General features: G+C 35.1%; 1 long non-coding RNA gene across 1 annotated transcript in view; it reads left to right on the top strand.

The window, feature by feature from the left end:
• Positions 1-25,390, top strand: part of LOC309663430 — a 355,502-nt gene that overhangs the window by 142,443 nt on the left and 187,669 nt on the right. The window lies entirely within an intron of this gene.

Raw genomic sequence — 25,390 nt, 5'->3', positions numbered from 1 at the left:
CTGCAGACATAAAAAGGATAATAAGAGAATACTACAAATTATTCTCTCTATATAAACTTGACAACTTAGATATAATGTACCAATTCCTTGAGAAACAAATGATTACAACTCACCCAATAAGTAAAGAATAATCTGAATAGATCTATAGCTATAAGGAAAATTGATTTTGTAACTTAACGACTCCCCCAAAAGATGTTTCCAGACCCAGATGGTTACATTGGAGAATTCCACCAAACATTCAAAAATATTTCACACTGATTTTACACAATCTCATCCGAAAAAATAAAAGGGAATACTTCCCATCTCATTTTATGAGGACAGAATTACTCTGATACCAAAACCAAGTAAAGACAATGCAAAAAAACAAAACAAAACAAAACAAAAAAACTACAGACCAATGTCTCTCATGAACTTAGGCACAAAATTCCTTAACAAAATATTAGCAAACTGAATCAACAATATATACAAAGAATTATACAACATGATGACCAAATAGGATTTATTCTAGTTGTGCAGGGGGGTTGATTTAATATTTGAAAATCAGTCAATGTAATCCATCTTGTTAACAGCTAATGATGACAAATCATATGATCATATCAGCTGATGCAAAAGAAAACATTTGACAAGATCCTACACCCAGTGATGATAAAAGCTTTCAGTAAGTTAGTACTAAAGAGGAATTACCTCAGCTTGTTAAAGAACACTGCTACACTACAAAAAACTTACAGCTAACATTCTACTTAATGGTGAAGCACCTTGTGTTTGCCATCTAAGATGAGAACAAGGCAAGAAGTCTGCTCTTATCACTTTTGTTTAACATACTTTTAGAAGTGCTTTATTTGTAATAGCTCAAAATTTTGAACGACTAAGATAGGGCAATAAAGTAGTATGTTCATTCTGTGGAATACTGTGTAGCAATAAAAAGGGGAAAAAAACAATGTGACAACTTAGATGGATTCGGGGCTATAAATGCTGAATTTAAAAAAGTTCTTAAAATGTTGCATACTATATAATTCCATTTATGTAACATTCTTGAAATCACACAGTTATAGAGATGGAAAACAGATTAGTGGTTTCCAGAGATTAAAGAGGGGGTTGGGAGTAGGAGGGAAATAGATGTGGCTATAAAAGGGCAACATGAAGAATCCTTGTGGTAATAGAAATGCTCTGTATCTTGACTCTCACTGTCAATATCCTAGTTGTGATATTATACTGTAGCTTTATGTTACCATTGGGGAAAACTGGATAAGGGGTATAGGGAGTCTCTCTGTATTTTTTTTTATTAAGACGTGAGTCTATTAAAATAAAAAGTCTAATTTAAAAAACTATAAACAATAATGTTATGAAAAAATAGGCATTCTCATATACTTTTCTTTTTGGATAAAAGATTGGTTCAACATTTTAAAGGAACGTATTTTTTAAATTGCATATCTTAACTAGGAATTCTACTTTTAGGACTTCATCTTAAAGAAATCCCTTCATAAAATGCTTATTTTAGAATTTAATGCACGTAATGGTATAAATTATATATATACTATATATATTCAATATGTAGTTCATCAGTAGGGTACAGGTAAAACTAATGGTATAAATTATATATATATATATATATATATTTATTTATATATATATAGTTCATCATTAGGGAGTAGGGTACAGGTAAAACTAGAGTATGTTCATATAAATGAATATCCAGAGATGACCAGAGAAATAATCATGATGTATTATCAAGTGACAAAATCAAGTTTAAAGCAACAGTTTCCATTCTTGTGAAACAATATATATGCTTATACAAGTGTAGGAAGAAAACAGAACAAATAGAGATGAAGTTGTAAACAGTTCACTATTGCCCCCACCCTGGAGTGAGGTGAGAGTACAAGAAATTATCACTGTATATTTTATGTATTCCTGCATGGCTCTCCTTTTTCATTAGATACATTTCTAATTATGACATAAGCAATAAGTATCTGCATAGGATTTTTACATTTAAAGAGGCACCTTTTTATATGCACAATCTCATTTAGTAATCAAACAGCCAATCAAGAAGACTGTGTCCTTTTGAAAGCCTATAGAGTAGGAGGAAACTCCTACCCACTCCTTCAGCAGGTGTCCTTCAACTGCTGCATTACTCAGTTCAACCTCGAATGGCTTACACTGCATTCAGGATGTGTTGCATACCACTAAATTTTCTTCAATATGCGTCTTGTATATACCCAAGGAGTTCCTGTGATACTGAAGGCAGGGCCATATCGAGTTTCTTTTTGTGTCTTCCCAGTGATGGGAGATGCAGTCCTCAGCTCAAAATGAGCCTTAAGCAGTTCATTATCTGGCTTAACATCATCTTCTAAATTAGCATCTAATTGCCACTCATCAAGTATACAGTATTCTTTTAGATTGCCTAATAATGAAAGTAAGAGAGGAGAATCACAAAAGACCCTCAAATTGATAAAGGTTGATACGGAATTCTTGCGCCCAGAAACTGAGAGCCACTTTTCTCTGGAAGTGTAATGACATGGCTTAAACCAGCTAACATCTCATTACTAACATGTTTTTCATTTAAAGATAAAACACTGTTTTGCCAGGAGCCACTTCTATACTACATCTTCCACTCATGTTGAGTTTACTGGGCTGCTGTTAAAGGGGGAATTTGACTCTGTTGACAAGTTGTCTGACCCTGAATCTGTAAAAGTTCAACTATCTTGCTGTCAGTTCGACCTCTCATTAAAACTTTTGGCTCCTGCCTGCTTCTGGTTATGTTAACCATGGGGTGGGGTTTTCTATGCAGTTAAAGGATCAAGACCAAAGTTTTGAAATCTGATCAACAGTCAGAGTCCTGTTTATGATCTCTTACCACAAATGATCTGTTAGGCTGTCTCCTATTAATCATCGCTTGAAAAGGAGGCGGGAGTCACTTTGCCTTATCTTTTGTGCATAGAAATGTTCCCCTTCATTTAACCTTACTGGAGGAGACTATAATAATTGTTTCTCTTGCTGATGGGTGGCCATTGTATTACTGTTTGCTCCTTTATTCAAGTTGGTGGGTGACATTTATAGTGTGAGCATTCCATCCTTCTGGTGGTTGAGGGGTTGAAGACTCGGGGGGAAGAGGTAAAGCTAAGGAGGCAAAAGCTACCTCCAGGATGAGATTCCGAAGTAAGCTGAAAGGGTTCCCATCCTAGCAACCCTCAAAAAATACATAGAAACACATCTGTCCCTTATTTTTTCAGCTTGCTTTATGGTGAGTCATTCAAGTTCTTAAAACCATACAATTACACATGCTAACAGCAGGGTAAAAGAGTAGATAATAAACCTGGCAAGGGTAATTTAACCAAACCATGCGTATCAGTGGTTTATACCAATAAGGGAGATTTAAGAATTCTTTTCAAGACACACACACAATTCTCTCCATGTATATATATACACACACACACACATATGTATATATGTATATATATATATATATATATAAATAAAATATAATTATACAAACATATACATATAAACACCTATGCACATTCGCATGTATACACACATATACAGACATATATGTACACACATAATATCTCTAGTACGTTCAGAGGAGAGAGTATAGGGGGTGTTCCATCGGAGAAATGCAGTGTAAAATAAATGTGGTTATAGGATTAAAACAACAAACAAAATTCACTCCTGTATGCTATGTTATCATACTCCTGCAATTTGGCAAAGAAAAGTCCCTTCTGAGAGAATTATCATGAAAAAAATTTAACAGTTTAAGAACTAAAGAAAAATTGAATGTATATAAATCATTGATTTCTTTAAGGAAATGAGTAGGGGACACAACCTTACAATGCATGCATAGTTTGTGCTGACACTATTGTATTTGTTAAACTCCCACTGTGTGTGTGTGTATGTATATACACATATACATATATACACATATACATATGTATGTGTGTGTATACATACACTTAATGTTGTCCTGAAGTCATTTGAAAAAAAAATCTGGAGAGTAATCCCTCATGGAACATTTTTAATATGCTGTAAAGAAATGAAGAAATACAACTAGTTATAGATAAGACATCCCTCAAGGAAAGGAATCTACCAGATCACTGGGTCTCAGGTAATCTCTTTAATATATTTGATATAGCTTTATAGATGTTAGTAGGAGTGCCTTAGTGGCTCAGGGAAAGACTCTAGTTACCTAAAGTTACCCAGAAGAGTGACCCTTAGACCTTAATATTTATTCTTACAAAATAGTTCTCTAAGTAGTTTTTGCTTAAATCATGATTTACCAACCACAGAATGAAAAAGTAAAGTTATTGATTTTTTCAATGCTTATAATTATTTTAGTATTTTATAAATGTTTATTTAAAAAGTATATTTTTGAAAATAGTTGATAAAATGTTGGGAAGACCTTTATTTACTCCATGAAATTTGCATTACCTCTACTTAATAGCTCATCAGATCTTTAGCTTCTCTATCTCACTTTCTTATCCAGTATAATAAAAGGAAGTGTTAAATGGGTTTCTTACCTGGGATTATTTTAAGCATAGTTAACAGGCCCATAAGAGATATCTATATATCTATATCCATGTCTCACATACATATGTACACAATGCACTTCTTTTTAGTAATCTTAAAAGATAATTTAGGGACTTCCCTGGTGGTGCAGTGGTTAAGAATCTGCCTGCTAATGCAGGGGACATGGGTTTGAGCCCTGCTCCAGGAAGATCCCACATGCCACGGAGCAACTAAGCCCATGCACCACAACTACTGAGCCTGTGCTCTAGAGCTCACGAGCCACAACTACTGAGCCCGTGTGCCACAACTACTGAAACCCACGTGCCTAGAGCCCCTGCTGCGCAACAAGAGAAGCCACCACAATGAGAAGGCTGCATACCACAATGAAGAGTAGCCCTGCTCACTACAACTAGAGAAGGCCCGCACGTGGCAACGAAGACCCAATGCAGCCAAAAATAAAATAAATAAATTTATTTTTAGAAAAAGAAAAGGATAATTTAATTCAGGACCTGAAGTTGCCATTTGTCTCTAATGTAAAACAATCTATTAATCAGTATTATATGTTGTCATGATGTAATTAATAGCTTTTATGCGTTTGACTGCATATGTATGTATGATATTGCTACTAAGGGTATTTCAAGGTGCATTTTTTGCACCTGAATACGAAAGCCATCCTAGTTTTAGTAGCACCATTTGAATTAGTGTTTTTACTCATTTTCCCAATTAAGAGTACTTTGAATGTTATGTGTATATGTGTTCTGAGAAAAGAATTTATGCATGAATCTGAATTCAAGGCACATTAAAAATATATCCACCCTAGAGCATTTTTACCTTAAATGTATTTCACTTTGCACATATGACATAATTTCAACAACTTCTTCATGTAGTGCATTTAAGTAGTAGTTTTCCTTTGAAATATAAAGAGAGTAAAATTTCTTTTTGTTCATGTTTTATATACTTATAATTGAGATTTAGAGATTATTATATTTTTAAAAAATATTTGTTTATTTATTTTGTCTGCCCCAGGTCTTAGTTGTGGCACATGGGATCTTTATTGTGGCATGCAGGCTTCTTAGTTGCAGCATGCAGACTCTTAGTTGCGGCATGCATGAGGGATCTAGTTCCCCAACCAGGGATCGAACCCAGGCCCCCTGCATTGCGAGTGCAGAGTCTTACACACTGGACCAACAGGGAAGTCCCTAGAGATTATTTTTAAAAATGTTTTCTATAAGAATTTTCATGACATGAAAATTTAGGAATGTCAAATGATATATACTTTTTATTATTGTGAATTTCTTGACTTAAGTTATTAATGAATGAAGGAGAGTTACAAACAGAACTCCTTTGAGTGATTTGACAGTCACCCTCTGTTTTCCTTAGAGCCCCTCATAAGATGTATCTGATTTTTTAGTCTTTGCTCTTGTAGTGTATGATATCTTGGGGTGTTTGGGTCAAGTAACTAACTTAACAGGATTGCTAAAAAAAAACTTGCATCAAATGGTTTATAAATCCAAAGCAATAGTAATGTAACAATCAGAGGATGTTAGTGGCATCCAACAGTAAGTATTTATTCTCATACTCATGGGTCAGCTGGGGTGGCTCTGCTTTAGTCTTGGGTCTATGAGACAGCTGGGGTAGCTCTGCTCCATGTATCTAATTTGGGAACCCAGAAGCCGTTGATACGTGGGGCAAGTTTTTCTCAGGGTAGATGCTGAAAGGGAGCTAAGAGAATGCATGCCTCCTAAGGGCTGGAGTACTGTCACTTCTACCCATATTCCCTTGGCCAAAGCAAGTCATGTAGCTAAACCTAGTATCAGTGGAGTAAGGAAAATTATTTGCCTAATAGTGGGTAGAGAGTGAATATTTGCTAAACTATAATCTACTACAGATTTTAAGTATTTTTGGATCTCTTCGTCATAATTTGAGAATTTATACTTTTTCCTATTCACTGAATTTTCATTAGGACTAGCTTTGGAATCCCCGGCTCTTCATAAATGGTCTGTCTTTAAAGTAGTGATCTTGGGTTGCAGTTTCATGGAAGAGTATGTGCCATTTTCTCATGGAATTCTTGGCCAGAATACCATATGTTTTATGGTATTTGTTACCTATTCACGGTCCTGCTCTGAAGATGCACATATGTCACAAACTATTTCACAAACATCACACCCAACATCTATGGATCCGTTTTAATATTTATGTTTACAACTTTAAAAAATAGAATTTTGATTGATTTGAAATGACTTTCATAGCAAAATTACTTAATCTTTTCTTGATTAAATATATTCATTTTCTATTGCTATGTAAAAATTACTACAAATTTAGCTGTATAAAATAATATATATTTATTCTTAGTTTCCGTGGGTCAGGAGTGCAGGCATATCTTAACTGGATCTTCTGCACAGGTGTGAGACCCTGCAAACAAGGTATCAGCCAGACCGTGATCCTTTCGGAAGCTTGGCATTCTCTTCTAATTGCATGTAGTGTTAGCAGCGTTCAGTTTCTTGCAGTTGTAGGACTGAGATGCCTATCGTCTTGCTCACTGGGGGCTGCTCTCCGCCCCCAGAGGCACCCGAAGTCCCTTGCCACTGCGTCATCACAGGCCTCCTCACAATATAGCAACTTACTTCTTCAAAACCAGCAGAAGAATCTCTCACTTCAGTCTGCTGAACTGGAGTTTTATGTAATGTAACGTAATCACAGAAGTGACTACCCATCACCTTTGCCATGTAATGTAACCTCACTAGGGGAATGACTATTTCACCACTTTTGCCACTTTCTGTTAGATAGAAGAAATCAGTAGGTCCCTTTCCCACTCAAAGAGAGGGGCTTATACAAAGGTTTGGGTCATTGGGGAGTCATCTTAGAATTCTGCCTACCTCACATCATAATCTATCAAATAAAGGCCACAAATCTAGCACTTGGAAGAATCATAGTTATCTCCAGAAATTCCAGCTTCTTTTGCCCAGGAGCTATCATTCGAGACATTGAAAGCAGTAGGTTGATTAGTGGCTACAAGGCTAATCTAAATTCCTGAGGACTAACAGTTCCTCAAAAATATTGGAGGAATCTTAATCTGAACCTAAGAAATATTATCAGTGGTGTGATGGGCATAGAAGTGGGTAGCTACTTCTTCAAAAAAATAGAAAAAAAAAAAAGAATAAAACAACTAACAGTAACACCTAAGTTTTAAAATCATGCCTAGCTTGTGTTTGACAATCCTTCTGATAGCCCAAATACTATAAATTTAGTTGACGATAACAGAACAGATGGAAAAAACATATGGCTTGTAGGTAGTGTGTGGTGGTTGATATTTGCGGTACATTAGGGGAATTTATTTTATTTTGTGTCTTTCCTTGTGTAACTTTATGATACTTTATCAAGTAAATTTTATAAAACCTTTTTTTTTTGACTTACCTATGTTATAGCTATTAAACTCTCTTTGTGACTTGAACATTACATTAAAAAAAGATTAGTTTCATAATTATTTCACAGCAGGCATTTAGATACACTGGCAGGAAGACTATTTCATTCAGGAAAGCATATCTGTAGCAATTTGGTTATCATGTAGAGTCCTTGGATAGAGATTACACAGGTAAAAGAGGCAAAAATTTAAGGAGATTAATTCAGTGAAGGACTATTGAAGAAGGTCAGATTAACTGGCATTTAGATTAGACATTTATCTAAAATACCAACAAAATCCTACAGGTCTTCATTTAACACTAATTTCTATAACTCCACGTTTTCTAAGGAAAACTTAATCAACAAATCAGTGTGTACTGACAATGCTACTTTTTGATCCTGTTATAAGAAGAAAATTTTAATGTACAGAAAATAGCATAAACACAGTTGTTTAAATATGATACTCAATTTGATTTTTTAGGCTAGACAGCAGCCCTAGAAACCCTGTATCTTGAGGTTTATCTGAATTGAAATGCCAACTTTCTGATGTTTGCCTATTAGTAATCTTGTGATTTCTAAAAAACATAATCTAAGAATTTATATTTTTAAAGGGCTTTTCAAAGGACAGGATGAGAAAAGAATATCTCTCTTTAGAGGGAGTAGGGATAAAGGTAGACTTGGGCACTTCAATATAAGTAAGTATGTGTGAAAATTCCTATTGCTTTTGGCTATTTAATAGCATGTCTACACTAATGAGGCCATAGTAAAATAAAAATTGAACTCTTGGCAATATTTCTTCTCTAGGATTCATTCAGTTTCTTGACATAACTCTTTTTCCTTTGCCTTACCTCTTACATCAATATATTGACCATGTATTCCTGGTTATCTTAGTAAATGAAGCACTTTCTTTTCATCTCATCTATGTTACCTTTGTATAAGTAGCTGAATATATGGGGGCTCCCTGTTTTCTTGCTTTTGAATGCTCTGATATACACACACACACAAACCACTAGAGTAGAATGAAAAGAGATGTTCTAGACTATCTCATTTTCCAATAAAGTATCCATTTATTGTGTATACTCCTCTTGCCCCGGAACACAAACATGTGAAATAATGTATTTAGGCAAATTTTTTTTTTTTTTTTTCTCTAGGAGTTAAGCCAGCATTTTATTTATTAATTTATTCTTGGCTGTGTTGGGTCTTCGTTTCTGTGCGAGGGCTTTCTCTAGTTGCGGCAAGCGCGGCCACTCTTCATCGTGGTGCGCGGGCCTCTCACTATCGCGGCCTCTCTTGTTGCGGGGCACAGGCTCCAGACGCGCAGGCTCAGTAGTTGTGGCTCACGGACCCAGTTGCTTCGCGGCATGTGGGATCTTCCCAGACCAGGGCTCGAAGCCGTGTCCCCTGCATTGGCAGGCAGACTCTCAACCACTGCGCCACCAGGGAAGCCCCTAGGCAAAATTTAAACTTCCAATAAAAATATATTCAGGTTTAAGTAGTCAGTAGTGTTCATTTTGAAATATTATTAAAAGAACCAAACATATTTTCATCTTCTTTAAATTCTATAATTTTACAATAGCATATTTAATCATATTCACAAGTAAGTGGTAATATATTGCTAATTGTAAGACCATTTGATTTTTTTTTTAATCAAATAAAGATGGCACAAAATTTAAGTAGAGTAACTTGAGAATCACAAAGTGATTTTGGCTCAAAACTCAACATTAGTCTGTATTTTGTAAATGTTAACTTCTCCCCCAGAGGTTAAATTTTATCTTAAATTTTATGTTCCAACATATCTTAAGGGATTTCACTGTGGCTTCAAATCAAGGTAAATTAATAGTGTATTGTTTTGAAAAGAAGTTCCATAATCTCCCTATTCCAGTGTTTAATTCTTGTTTTCCAAGATGTTCTGTATCTTTAGTCTGATCTAGTTTCCTTTCCATTTCCTCCCGTTCAGTAAAGAGAAATGGGTTAATAATCTAGCAAATAATTTTTCAGTCACTCCTAGGCTTATGAAAATGTGCCTTAAGTCCAGTTTCTTTACCTCCTTAATCTATTCATAAAATAGTCTCATTGTAAGTGATATTCCAAATGGATCAAATACATGAGTACTAGTCCTCATTGATGGATGTATACAGTGATCCTCACAAAGCCTTGTTGAGAGGAATGCCTAAATTTACTTATTCATGAAGTTTTCATTATCTTAAGCTTTTTCTTTGGGAAACATAATGCCACGAAGTATCTGTATTTGCTGAGCTCAGCCACTTCCTTCCCCACCTGTTCCATTGTTGCCAAGATGAAATCACTTTCCTAAAACAAGCTGGATTTTCTGTGAGTGCATTGACAACATACTGTGCCACTCTGTTTGCTCTTAGAATATAAACTACAAAGGATGTGTGGTCAGATTTGTACTTTGTGCTAAGATCATCTGAAATGAATCTTTTTCTCTTTGTGCTTATGTCACAAATCTGGTAGAATTAGGTTCGTTCATTTCAAATTGTTTCTGATATTTGGAGATTGCTTTTTAATTTTTTAACTTACGTTTTTTGATATATAAATCATTTGTATGAGTCCAAAGTCAAGACTGTAACAAAGTATATTCATAAAAGTCACACTTTTTCTAAAAATCCCTGCCACACCTTACACTCTAAAGGTTACAGTTTTTGTTAATTTTTGGTTTATGCTGCCAGTGTTTCTTTTTTTTTCTTTGCAAATGTAATTAAATATGTATGTATGCGTATCTTTTTATCTATCCCTACCCATATATATGTGTATGGATATACATGCATATATTATTAATATATATACACACATACACATGTTTTATGTATATATATATTTTTTTCAATTCCCGTTTATTTTTGGCTCTGGGGCAATGTCATCTTTTCAATATGAAAAAAAGCAGCAAGTTCAACACAATAGAAATCTGAAGTGTAGAATAGGACAAAACCAAGGGTAGGGGGGAAGGCAGTAGCAAAAGTAAGAGATGAGGTGTTGCCAAAAGATGGAGGGTGTCCTGTCCCCTCTCTGGGGAATGACATTTAGGTGGTAGCACATAGCTTTCCATATAGGTACAGAAGGGCTGATAGTCATTTTTTTCTGTAAGAAAAGACAGGGCTGGGGAGGGGCTTTCTGGAGGCTTAGAGACTAGTCTCTCTTGCTCCTCTTGACCTCCTTTTCTGACCAGGGGAAAGGAAGGCATCCAGGCTATTGAAGTCCTAGTTTCCAGGTATCTCTCTGCTCCTCTCTCAGCTTCTGAGGAGGTGTTAACAGTATTATCTTCATTTTCAGTCTCCCTCCAAGCTCTGTCCTGAGCTATTTCCTTTGTAAGGTTCTGGCTATGTGTATGTTTAATATATATGTGTGTATATATATTTATGGATATTCATTATTTCTATGTCTTGACCTTTTTCACTTTGCAATATAGCCTAAAAATCACCAATATTAGTATATGGCCCTCTTTATTATTCCTCTATGGAGCTATACAATATTCCATTGTGATGATGTACCATAGTTTATTCAACTTGCTTCTATCAATGGATATTAAGGTAGTTTCCAATATTTTGCTATTTTAGATAGTATTGCAATAAATACTGTAAATACTGTAAATACCATAGCTTTGCTTATTTTTGAAGTCCACAAACTCTAGGATACTTTCCTCTGAGTAAATCCATTGTTTTTTTTTTTAAAGCAGTAAGACTAATCACTGATTCCCTTCATGAATATTTGGGATTATTATATTTACATATAAATTTTTATGTACCTTGCATTTTGCATCTTTCCTACATATCACAAGTGTCTTGAGGTCATAAATAGCATCTGGTTTTATATATATATATATTTTTTAATATACATGTATATGTATTGGGTATGGTATAGTGTGATTTGTGGATTGTGATCATTCTTATCTACAAGCTTTCTTCTACTATTCATGTTTATGAATCAATATGTGTGTTGACCTAGAGTTTCTTTTCCTTGTTAATTTAGAGAATGTTTATGAAATGCCTGCGGTATGTAGGTCTGTGCAGGATGTAAAACTGAAAGAGCCCTCCATGGAGCTTATGCTATATCTGTGATTAGCCTTGTGACTTGAGGTTAAGCCAACTTAACTTTTTGGATCTCAGTGTTTTTATCTGAAAAATGGGAACTATTATCCTATTTTGATTGTTTAGTGGGATTCCTGAAAGAAGCCACTGCAGCGATGAATGTGAAATAGTTTGCTAAAATATAAAGAGCTACAAAATATATAAAATAGTTATTGTCATTTTAGTACTGTGTGTTCTCAGATGCTTTGCCATTATCTTCCCCAGTAGACTTAGCTGTTTGAGAAACATCAGTACAGTTATTGTTTGTTTTATATTTCCTCAAAGCAGCTGGTATAGAGGGAATAGACACTGAATTTATGGAACATTTTATTTTACTGAGCTAATGTATTTTGTACCAGGGGTCTGAAACTCTAATTCCTACAGGGGCTACATGAAGGACATAAACTGGATCATGGTAGGAAGTGGTGAGAAATTATGGCCAAACTGGAGAGTAAATTCTTTACCTAAAGACATTCAAATTCGAGTTTAAAAACAGTACTGTGTGAAGTAAACAGTTGAAGGCCATATTCAGCAGTCTTTATGCCTGTTTGTGAGCTGCGGTTTATATGAATGTTACATTTGGGAGGGAAACCTTATTTCTTTGCTTCATTCATATCCTGGATGACCTTAAAGATATGGGATATTGACAAACAGAGCCAATTCATTACAATAATTATCAGTAAACCTGAAAATAATAATAAAAATACTTGTGATGTGGGCCTGTGAGACTATAGTAAAAATATAATAAGATGCAGCTTTATAGTGTTAAGTTTATTGTAGACATGCTTTCTGTTACTTTCTGTACTATGTTATATATTCCCTGTTCATGAGGACTCATGGGCCAAATATTACTGTGCTTCTTCTCATGACATGTTTTGCTTTTAACTTGTAGATACTATGTATCATACCATTGATTATATTTCTTTTTTTGCATGGTTCCCAGAATGTTCAGAGCCAAATTTGTCACTGACTTCCAGAAAACCATACTAGATCTCCTGTCAAATATTAGATTCTAATTTCATTTTTAACTTTGTCTTTTAATTCCTCCTTCTTTTCCCTTTTTCCTGACTTACTCTTCCTTATTCTATTTTGCTTTATATATCTTTGTAAGCTACTTCAAAAGCTTTTTGGGAAAAGGTGAGGTGTAAATGACGGAAGTCCCAAAGCATGTACATTTGGAGATAAGAGACTAATAGCTACCATGTTGTTATTTACAAAGAAATTGTGCATACAGCTGGTGGAACATTACTTTTTATAAGCAGACTCTTAACAATGAAAAATGTGTTTTTCTATACTTTGCTATCCAGTTAGCTTTTCTCAATTTTCCCTACAACATTTTTGAAAGAAAAAAATAGTTCTTTTACAGGATTGGGATGGTCCTTATTGCTATTTCTCAACTATTTCTGGCTCTTTGCTTTCAGAAACATGTTAGGATTGTATGTCTTGGTATCTGTTTGATGGGACCATATGTTTAGCTCTAGCCAGTGAGTTGCGAATAGAAAAGACTAGAGCATGCCACTTCTGGTCCAGATCATTGAGTTGACCTTGTGAGACCCTTCAGCACACCCTTTCCCTTAAGCATGTTGATTGGCAATGTTTGAGATGATGGCTAATCTATCTGCCAGGGTCCCTGAGTGGTGAGCACTATTAAGTAGTATTTAGCCACTGAGAGTTTAGAGTACTTTGCTACCAAAACACGATCTAGACTATCCTGAGAGATTCAAAGACAATCCATAGCAAAGCAAAGATTAGGACCATGGATTGTTTATCAATTATGCTTGCTCCTTGCTGGGCAATGAAGATATAAGCAAGGTTACAAGAATAGGTCAAATATGAACAGATTTCAGAATTTGCCGTGGAATTCAAAGGACAAGAATAAAATCATTCAGAATGAGAAATATTATCTTTCAGAAAGAAAAATCTCTGTTTTTACCTGAACATTTCCACTGCTCAGCTTTGCTTACATTAAAACCAAGAACAAAAACCGCTCTCTGTGACAACCTGAGTATCTAGATAATATGTTTATACACTTTTCATCAATCCTGTGTTTGTGAAGCTTCCTACAGCTAGGGGTGAATGAGAGTCTAGAGGGAAATAATGAATGGATTTAGGCCTCATTTGCCTTGACTCTACAGGCAATTTTTACATTTTCAGAGACTCAAGGGTATTATTTGGAGAAATTACTCAGGAATAAAGATATCCCACCAGGCAAAACAGGACTTCATGTTTTTGAGACTCCTCTTTCTTCAGTTTCCAGTTTGCAGGTAGGACTGGGGGTGTGAAAGGGAGTTAAAATGTCTAGGTGATATCTGTTACTTAGAGCAGCAAGCACCCCTCCCCCGCCCCAAGCTCAGCAGCCAGTGAACTCTTGAAGGAGACAGATTGCCCACGTGTCTTTTTCTTTTTCTTTTTTAAATAAATTTATTTACTTATTTTATTTATTTTTGGCTGTGTTGGGTCTTCGTTTCTGTGCGAGGGCTTTCTCTAGTTGTGGCAAGCGGGGGCCACTCTTCATCGCGGTGCGCGGGCCTCTCACTGTCACGGCCTCTCTTGTTGCAGAGCACAGGCTCCAGACGCGCAGGCTCAGTAGTTGTGGCTCACGGGCTTAGTTGCTCCGTGGCATGTGGGATCTTCCCGGACCAGGGCTCGAACCCGTGTCCCCTGCATTGGCAGGCAGATTCTCAACCACTGCGCCACCAGGGAAGCCCCCTCCCCCGCCACGTGTCTTTTTGTTGTTGTTGTTAGTAAAATATCTTGGAGAAAAGCATCAAAGAGGGGAGTGTATCCTCCTCTGAAGGAATGCTTTTCATCAGATACCTCTGTATTTCCTGGGGCACAGGACTGGAGTGCTGTTTGCAGAAATGTAATGTTGGAAATATGACTCGGTTTTGATTTTAAGAAAAAAGTGCTCCTATCTATTACAGACAATGGTGTGACCAAGTAAACTGAGATCAGAGATACAGACAGCTATATGCATGGAGGCACAAGCGAGCTAGGTCTCCAGAACCAAAACATGCTCATTAACCTTCAGAAACCCTGAAATTTTTTTCCAGTTTTACTGAGAAATACTTGACAATAAACTGTATAAGTTTAAGGTGTATAGCATGATAGTTTGATTTACATGTATTGTGAAATGATTGCCACAGTAAGTTTAGTTAACATCCATTATTTCATATAGATACAATAAAAAGGAAAGAAAAAAAACCACTTCTCCTTGTGATGAGAACTCTTAGGATCTGCTCTCTTAACAACCTAAAAATATGACAGGCTCCACGAATTTGTGTGTCCTCCTTGCTCAGGGGCCTTGCTAATCTTTGTATTGTTCCAATTTTAGTATATGTGCTGCCGAAGCAAGCACTACTCTGACATCTTGACAGGGCCTTTAGTGTGGACTAAAAGAGAAGAAAGGTAGGAAATCTAATGTAATTGAATTTTTTTTTTTTTATTCCTTGGAAGCTACATATTCCTATGTACTAAGTTTTCATTCCTAATGTTGAAATTGATATCTGTCTTCCTACTTGCAGCTTTAAAACATTTAACATTGCAAGCAAAATCCAGAACTCTCTTTATAGTTGTTTGCAAAAGAAATTAATTCATATTTTCTACTTTTTGACTATAAGTGATATATTAATTTAATCCTGTCTGTATACATGAAGCGCACATATTGTGTAGTATTTCTTGTGAACTATAAATTTCACTAAACAAAGACATAAAAGAGTGCTCCTTGTAATACTGCTTATTGTAGCAAAATATTACTAGCCATGTACATTTATAAAAATAAGAATTGGTTTAGGGCTTCCCTGGTGGCACAGTGGTTGAGAATCTGCCTGCCAATGCAGGGGACACGGGTTCGAGGCCTGGTCTGGGAAGATCCCACATGCCACGGAGCGACTGGGCCCGTGCGCCACAATTACTGAGCCTGCGCGTCTGGAGCCTGTGATCCGCAACAAGAGAGGCCGCGATAGTGAGAGGCCCGCGCACCGCGATGAAGAGTGGCCCCCGCTTGCCGCAACTGGAGAAAGCCCTCACACAGAAACGAAGACCCAACACAGCCAAAAATAAATAAATAAATAAATAAATAAATAAATAAAATATTAAAAGAATTGGTTTAATAATTTTCTGATTAGCTATAGAAAGCAACATTATGTGCTCAGTAAAGTTACATATCTCAGAAGGAATCTATATTTCTCTGAAGAAAATATGCTTAAAAAATTAAGTTAAAAACCAGATTATAAAATATAATTCAATTTCTTATAAATAATAATTATCCACACATCTGTGTGTATGTGTGTATATATAGCAAAAGACCGCTGTGTTACTTTTTAATACTATTTTCCCCCCAATGATTATGCATTACATTTAGTTGAATGTGAAAAGTAAGATTAAAAAGATAAATTGAGGGTTTTTTTTTTTAGCCCAGACCTCCCCTTTGAGCACCATATTAATTTATATGTTTTTGATATCTTCACTTGTATGTCTTACAGGCATCTCAAAGTTAAGATGGCCCATGCCACAGACAGAAAATCTACCCCTCTTCCAGTGCCTCCACCTTAGTAAACGACAACTCCACTCCTTCCAGGTAAGTCAACGAAGGGTCAACTTTGCATCTTTCACATCCACAACCCACCTCTACCCCCCATCCAGTTTGTAACCAAGTTCTGTTTCCAACACAGATTCCCAAACAGATTGTGAAGACATCTGTGTCTCTCCATCTGAAATGAAATCACCTCAGTCCAAAGTTCCCACCATCTCTTGCCTGGCCCACTGTAACATCTTTGTGCCCTCACGATCATGTCTCCAGACTAATCAGGGTTAGTCTTTGACACATCATGGCTTCTTAGTACCAGGACAAGCTCAATATCCCATTATGATTTACAGAGGCCTGGTGATCTGTCCCTGCCCTTACCCCAGCCTCATCGGGTACCTTGTTCTTTTTTGTTCCCAATTCTCTGGCCACTCTAATCTACTCGCTCTCCTCGGAGCACTTCTCACCAGCAATTGCTCACCTTAGGTCATTTGCATAGGCTTTGCTTTATTCTTGGAATGCTTTTATCTACTTTTCATGTTTAATTCAGATCCATTTTTTAGATAAAACTCCTCTTTTTCTTTATCACAGTATGAGTACTTGAATTGTTATGTGTTTGTTGTCTATTACTCCCACTAGAATGAATGCTTCTTGAGGTCAGGGATTTAATTGTTGCTAGCTGCTCTATCCCTAATGCTTAGCACAATTCCTTGGCTCAGTACTAAGTATCTTTTGAACAAATCACTACATGGATAGATGTATAAATTGTGCCATTTCATTATTAAAATATTCAAAAATTGGCTATTATTTGGCTATGACATAGTTGACTTCTTCTAAATTTCTTTTTCTATTTTTGGCCAAATAAGTAGTTAGAAATAAAGTAATATTTTCTTCACTTTTTTATTCTATAGAAAAGTGATAAAGTAATATTATATTCAGATTGACAGCAAAAATTAATAGGAATTTTAATAAAAGTATATTGTTAACAACCCACAACCTTTGAAGTAAGAAGTATACTGGGCTACATGGTATTTCACTGTGATCCATAGGAATTTAAAGTTACTAAACTACCTGCAGGCATGCTCCCTATTATTTTTGAAAGTAATAGGAACATATGGAGAATTACGAGTTAAAATTAAATTTGCTACAGACCTCACACAAAACCTATTCTCTAGTTCAGGAAAATTGGAATTAAATTTTGATCATGGTATATACATCAGATGTGAGCAAAATTATATTAGTTATTTAAAAAAAATAAATGGGGTTATATATAATATAATTTGAATTATATAAATGAATGTTGAGGTTATTATGATCCATTTGATAGCCATAGAGAATACTGAGAACTTTACATAGAAATTCAACTGCCAACAAATTTAAAGCACATTCTTATAAATTTGCAAGTTCTAATGGCATAGAATTTAAGTCTATATTTCACTGGATATCACACCAGCTAGTTTTAACATTCCTTATATTTCTATTAATAGACTTTTAGAATATGTGTGAATACGTTACAGACATCATCTAGATATTACTTTTAACTGTCAATCCTAAGCAAATTATTGCATAAGATGACATCTTTTTAAAACGCAGTTTACCTTGTTGGAAACCTATTTGCACATCAAAGCATCATGGTATTTGGAGTTAAAAAACCTCAGTAGCTATTATTTATGTTCATAAAAACATAAGCTTTATTTATCATTTTTAATAATAAATACAACTAGTGAGGTCACCAATGATAGCATAAATGAGTGATATATTAACTAAATGTAAATACATTAATTCAGACTATATGTATGTGTACATATATGTGAAAATTCTTATTTACTACCTTTGGATATATACCATAAAAAAGTTATGATTTTGCTATATGTACAACTTTATTTTTTCTCTAATTTTTTAAAACTTTTTTATTGAATAAAAGAGTCTTTAAATTATATAGTGCTTTGCAATTTTCAAAAGTTTCACGCACATGATTTATTTTTTTTTTTGGCTGCATTGGGTCTTCGTCTGTTAGTCTGCTTCTTTTTTTGTTTTATTCACTAGTTTGTTATATGTTTTAGACTCTACATATGAAATAAGTCAGACAGAAAATGATGAATACTGTGTGATATCACTTATACATGACTTTAGATCATGCCATTTTCTTATAGCGTAATAGCAAAGCTATTTTCCCACATAATTTAATTTTTCATGCTATATTTGTTTCATTATTTATATCAACATTTTTTTGAAGATTTATGAAGACATTGAGGGTGAGTCCCACCTTTTCTCTATTTTTTAAAAAAATTTATTTATTTATGGCTGTGTTGGGTCTTCGTTTCTGTGCGAGGGCTTTCTCTAGTTGTGGCAAGCGGGGGCCACTCTTCATCGCAGTGCACGGGCCTCTCACTATCGTGGCCTCTCTTGTTGCGGAGCACAGGCTCCAGACGCGCAGGCTCAGTAGTTGTGGCTCACGGGCCCAGTTGCTCTGCGGCATGTGGGATCTTCCCAGACCAGGCCTCGAACCCGTGTCCCCTGCATTGGCAGGCAGACTCTCAACCACTGCACCACCAGGGAAGCCCCCCACCTTTTCTCTTAAAAGTGATTCTGCAGTGAATATCCTTGAGACTTTCTAATCTGTTATGTAGAGCAGTTGTTTCCTAAGCTTTGGCATGAGTTAGAATCACCTGTTGGACTTGGTAAACCACGGATTGCTTATTCCCATCCTCAAAGCTTCTGGTCAGGTAGGTTTGAGGTAGGGCCCTGAGAATTTGCTTGTGCTGGTGCTGCTGATCTGGGGACCACAGTTTGAGGACCACTGATACGGTATATTTTTAGAAGTAATGTTATAGGGTTAATGAATATGCATGTTTTTTAAAGGTCTTGGCACATGTTGCCAAATTGTTTTCCAGAAAGACTGTATCAAATTGCATTCCTACCAGTAATCCTCTTCATCATGGAGTATTTTAATTTAAAATCTCTTGTCATTTTGAGACATGAAAAATGTTATCTCCATTGAAGCATTTTGTATAATAATAAAACATTGGAAACATTTCCATCAAAAGGAAAATAGATAAGTAAACATGGATATAGCCACACAAAGAAACTTAATTTAGCAGTTTAAATGAATGAATTGAATCTACATGTTTTAACATGGAAAAATAGCAAACCATAAATTTGAGTGAAAAAAATTTAAAACTTTAAAACATGCAAACAATACTGATTGCTTAATAAATGCATACAAGAAGTAAATATATGGAAAACACACATATATGTAGTAAGGGTATGAAAAAACGTGTAGCTATGATAATGTACCAAACTCAAGACAGTTGTTACTTCTGGGGCAGGAGGAGAGGGGAATGGAATTTGAGGTGATATTCAATGTGTTTCCATTGCATCTGTGGTATATCTTTCAAAAAATATTTAAAGCTAATATGACAACATACTAAGATTTTTAAAAACTGGCTGGATATTTATTGTCTTATTTAGTATTAAAGAGAAAAAGTGGGATCAAACTGATTTTATGTGCATTTGTTTAATCAGTAGTGAGGCTGAATATTTTCTAAGACTATTGGCTATCTTTTCTCTCCTTTTTTTTTTTACATCTTTATTGGAGTATAATTGCTTTACAATGTTGTGTTAGTTTCTGCTGCATAACAGCTTCAGGTTCTGCTGAAGTGAATCAGCTATATGTATACATATATCCCCATATCCCCTCCCTCTTGCGTCTCCCTCCCACCGTCCCTATCCCACGCCTCTAGGTGGTCACAAGCACCGAGCTAATCTCCCTGTGGTATGCAGCTGCTTCCCACTAGCTATCTATTTTACATTTGGTAGTGTATATATGTCAGTGCTACTCTCTCACTTCATCCCAGCTTACCCTCCCCCCACCCCATGTCCTCAAGTCCACTCTCTGTGTCTGCATCTTTATTCCTGTCCTGCCCCTTGGTTCATCAGAACCATTTTTTTTAAGATTCCATATATATATGTTAGCATACGGTATTTGTTTTTCTCTTTCTGACTTACTTCACTCTGTATGACAGACTCTAGGTCCACCCACCTCACTACAAATAACTCAATTTTGTTTCTTTTTATGGCTGAGTTATATTCCATTGTATATATGTGCCACATATACAAGCAGCTCATGCAGCTCAATATCAAAAAAACAGACAACCCCGTCCAAAAATGGGTGGAAGACATAAATAGACATTTCTCCAGAGAAGATATACAGATTGCCAGCCAACACATGAAACGATGCTCAACATCACTAATCATTAGAGAAATGCAAATCAAAGCTACAATGAGGTATCACCTCACACCGGTCAGAATGGTTATCATCAAAAAATCTACAAACAATAAATGCTGGAGAGAGTGTGGAGAAAAGGGAACCCTCTTGCACTATTGGTGGGAATGTAAATTGATACAGCCACTATGGAGAACAGTATGGAAGTTCCTTAAAAAACTATCAAAAACTAAACATAGAACTACCATATGACCCAGCAATCCCACTACTGGGCATATACCCTGAGAAAACCATAATTCAAAAAGAGACATGTACCACAATGTTCATTGCAACACTATTTACAATAGCCAGGACATGGAAGCAACCTAAGTGTCCATCGACAGATGAATGGATAAAGAAGATGTGGCACATATATACAATGGAATATTACTCAATCATAAAAAGAAACAAAATTGAGTTTTTTCTCTGCTTTTTTATTTCTCATATGCACATGGATTTTCATAGAAAAATGAATTTGGAATCTTTAGTAGTAGAACTCATTTGCACTTAGCTGTTGTATGTGTTTTAATTTATAAACAAAACTGGATATATCCATATCTTTTTGTTAAAGTGTCTCTCAATTGAAAAAGACCTATGAGATTTTTTAATAGAAAAAGTCTATTAAAATACTCTAAAATGCACTAACAGTTAAAAACGATATATAAATACATTTAGCTATTTATCGAATGTTTACACTAAGCAGAAATTGAGACAAACCACAACCATGGCACACTTAATGACTCCCTATAGTATGCTGAATAATGTCCACTCAAAAGAGAGCATGTCCTAATACCTGGAACCTGTAAATATTACTTTATAAGGAAAAAAGATCTTTGCAGATGGGATTTAATTAAAGATCTCAACATGGAGAGATTATCCTAGATTATGTGGGTGGGTTATAAATTCATTCCCAAGTGTCTTTATATGAGAGGAGCCAAGAGAGATTTCATCTGTACAGAGGAGGATGAAGCAATGTGATCATGGAGGCAGAGGTTGGAATGATGTAGCAACAAGTCAAGGAATGCCGGCAGCCACCAGAAACTGGAATGGATTCTTCCTTAGAGCTGCTGGAGGAAACACAGCCCTGTGACACCTTGATTTTGGTTCAATGATAATGGTTTAGGGCTCTGTCCTCTAGAACTATGAGAAAATAAATTTCTGTTTTTTTAAGCCACTAAGCTTGTGGTAATTTGTTAACAGTAACTATAGAAAACAACACTTTCCATTCCAGAAATTTCACTTTGCTAATATCCTAAAATATTTCATTTTTCAAGAATCTTAAAAACAGTCTCAAAAGGTCATTCTTTTTTAAGTTAAGTATTTTTTGTTAAAACAAGAGGTATACAGAAAAATGACCAAATCTTTTTCAATTGCCCTTTAAAGCTTAAAAGACACAATCTTTTATCATTTCGAAGTGAATTGTTTTGAAACTATCCATGGGATTCGCTGTAAAAATGCTTTTAAAAGGAAGAAAGTGTGACTCTTTCACGTCACCTCCAAATGACTTCCTAACCTTTCTAGTTTTTCTGAAACAATTTAATCTAATAGGTATTCCTATGGCCCAGATTATAGAAAACGCTGAAAAATGAAGAGGTTTATAACGTAGGCAAATAAACTATAATGATTTTTTTAAAAATTCACAACTTATTAAAGGGAGAAATGATTAAAGACAAAGGAAATTGATGATTATGGATTTAGACAAGCATGTGACCAAGTTTGTTTATTTCATTATTAATCAGAAAGTGATATATGATGACCTTAAAAATATTATCCTTTTGTAAAATAATATTCTAGAGGATCTGTATTTGACCTCGACTTTGCAAGCATCTTAGACTCAATTGACGTGTTTCATTTACTTTTCTGTAAAACTTTTTACTTTAAAATAATTATATATTCATAGGAATGTGCAAAGAAATTTATAGGGAAATCCAGGGCACCCTTCACCCAGCCTCCCCCAATGTTAATATTTTGTATAACTGGAGTACAGTATCAAACTCAGGAAATTAACATTTGTTCAATCCATTGAGGTTATTCAGATTTTACCAGTTATACATGTACTCATGTGTGCATATGTATATATATCTGTGTTTGAATAGCTCTGACAATTTTATCACATGTAGCTTTGTATAACCACAATCACAATACTTAACTGAACCAACACTCATGCTACCCTCATCAAGAGGATGAGCTTGACTCACCCTCTCCTCCCTTTTCCTTAATCCACATTAACTACTAAGTTCTCCATGTCTACATTTGTGTTATTTCATGAATGTTATATAAATGGAATCATACAGTATGCATATTTATGACATTGGCTTCTTTTACTCCACTTAATTTCCTTGAGATGCATCCAAGTTGTTGCATTTGTCAATAGTTTATTCCTTTTTATTGTTGATTGGTAATCCATGGTATGGATATACCACAGTTTGTTTAACCATTCATCATTGAAGGCCATTTGGATAGTTTCCAGTTTTTAGCTGTTATTAAAGCTGCTATGAACATTTGCATAGAACTGTCTGCATGAAAATGAGTTTTCATTTCTCTGGGACATGTACCAAAGATTGTAATTGCTGGGTGATACGCTAAGTTCCATTGTTAATTTCAGAAAGAACTGCAAAACTGTTTTCCAGAGTAACTGTATCATTATACATTCCCACCAGCAGTGTATGCATGATCTGGTTTCTCCACACTCTAGTCAGTATATGGTTTTATCACGATTTTTATTTTAGCCATTCTGATAGGTATAAAGTGACATCTCACTGTAGTTTTAATTTGCATTTCCCTAATGACTAATAATGCTGCAATCTTTTCATGTGCTTATTTGCACATCATCTGTATATCCTTTTTGCAAAATGTCTTGCATGTCTTTTATACACTTTCTAATTGGATTGTTTATTTTTGAATTTTGAGAGTCCTTTATATATTTTAGATACTTGTTCTTTATTGGATATGTGATTCGAAAATATTTTCACCCAGTTTGTAATTTATTTTTCATCCTCTTAACTGAGTCTTTCACAGAGCAAAAGGTTTTTAATTTGAATGAAGTCTGATTCATCAACTTTTCTTCTTTTGGATCGTGCTTTTAGAGTCAAGTTGGGGAACTCTGCTTATTAGTTCTAGGCCCTGAATGTTTTCTCTTTTTTTTGAGATCTTTTGTAGTTTAATGTTTTACACTGAGTTAATTTTTGTACAAAGTGTGAGATTTAGGTTGAGGTTCATATATTTGCCTATGTATGTCCAATTGATCCAGCACTATTTATTGAAAAGGCTATCCCTTCTTCATTGTACTGATTTTGCACCTTTGACAAAAATTAACTGGGCATATTTACATGGATCTATTTATGAGTTTTTCATTCTGTTCCGTTGATATATGTGTTTATCACTCCACCATTACCAACCTGTCTTGATTACTATAACTAGATTGTAAGTCTTGACATTGGGAGAAGGAATTCCTCCCTCTTTATTCTTCTTTTCAAAATTGTTCTGGCTATTCTAGAGCCTTCGAATTTCCATAAATATTTTAGAATAAGCTTGTCTATGTTTATGAAAACCTTGCTGAGATTTAGATAGTGATTTCGTTAAACCTATATATCAATTCAGGGAGAATTGATATTTTTATTATGTTGAGTCTTCTAATCTGTGAACATGATGTTTCTCAGTCTTCCTTTATTTCTTTCATTAGTCTTTTATAACTTTTGTTATACAGATTCTATACATGTTTTGTTAGACTTATACCTAATTTTTAAATTTTCTTTGGAGCATTTGTAAATGATATTGCATTTTTGACTTTGGTTTCTGTGAACTTTCTGAACTCAGTTATTAGTTCCAGGACATTTTTGAGGTTTTCTTTCTCCCTCCCTTCCTTCCTCCCTTCCTTCCTCCCTCCCTCCCTCCCTTCCTTCCTTCCTCCCTTCCTTCCTTCCTTCCTTCCTTCCTTCCTTCCTTCCTTCCTTCCTTCCTTCCTTCCTTCCTTCCTTCCTTCCTTCCTTCCTTCCTCCCTGTGTAGACAATCATGGTATCTGCAAATATAGATAGTTTTTTCTTTTCTGTTTGATACAGGACATTTTATTGCAATGGCTAGAACTTTCAGCAATTTGCTGAATAATAAAGGTGAGAACGAATATTTTTTCTTGTTCCCAATATTAGAGAAAGAACATTGTCTTTCACCCTTAAATATGATGTGAGCTATAGGTTTTCTTGTAAATGCTTTTCATGAGGTTTAAGAATTGCCCCTCTCCCCCACTTTTAATTGAAGTGCAGTTGACTTACTATATTATATTAGTTTCAGGTGTACAACATAATGATTTGGTATTTAATAGATTTATATATTATAAAATATTGGCTGTATAGGAGGTGCTCCTTTATTCTTAGGGTACTGACTTTATTCTTAGGATTCTTATCATTAATGGGTGTTAAATTTTGTCAAATGCTTTATCTGCATCAATTGATTTGATCATGTGATTTTTTTCCTCTAGTAGTTGATATGATGTCTTGCATTTATTGAGTTTCAAATATTGAACCAGTTTTTTAACAACTCATGTAAACTCCACTTGGTTATGGTGTATAATTCTTTTTATATGTTGCTTGATTCAGTTTGCTAATTTTCTGTTGAGGATT

This window comes from Balaenoptera physalus, assembly GCF_965194825.1.
Source record: "Balaenoptera physalus genome assembly, chromosome: 6".
Lineage (NCBI taxonomy): Eukaryota > Metazoa > Chordata > Mammalia > Artiodactyla > Balaenopteridae > Balaenoptera > Balaenoptera physalus.
Note: the sequence above shows the minus strand (reverse complement) of the source record. Positions and strands in the feature narration are given on the sequence as shown.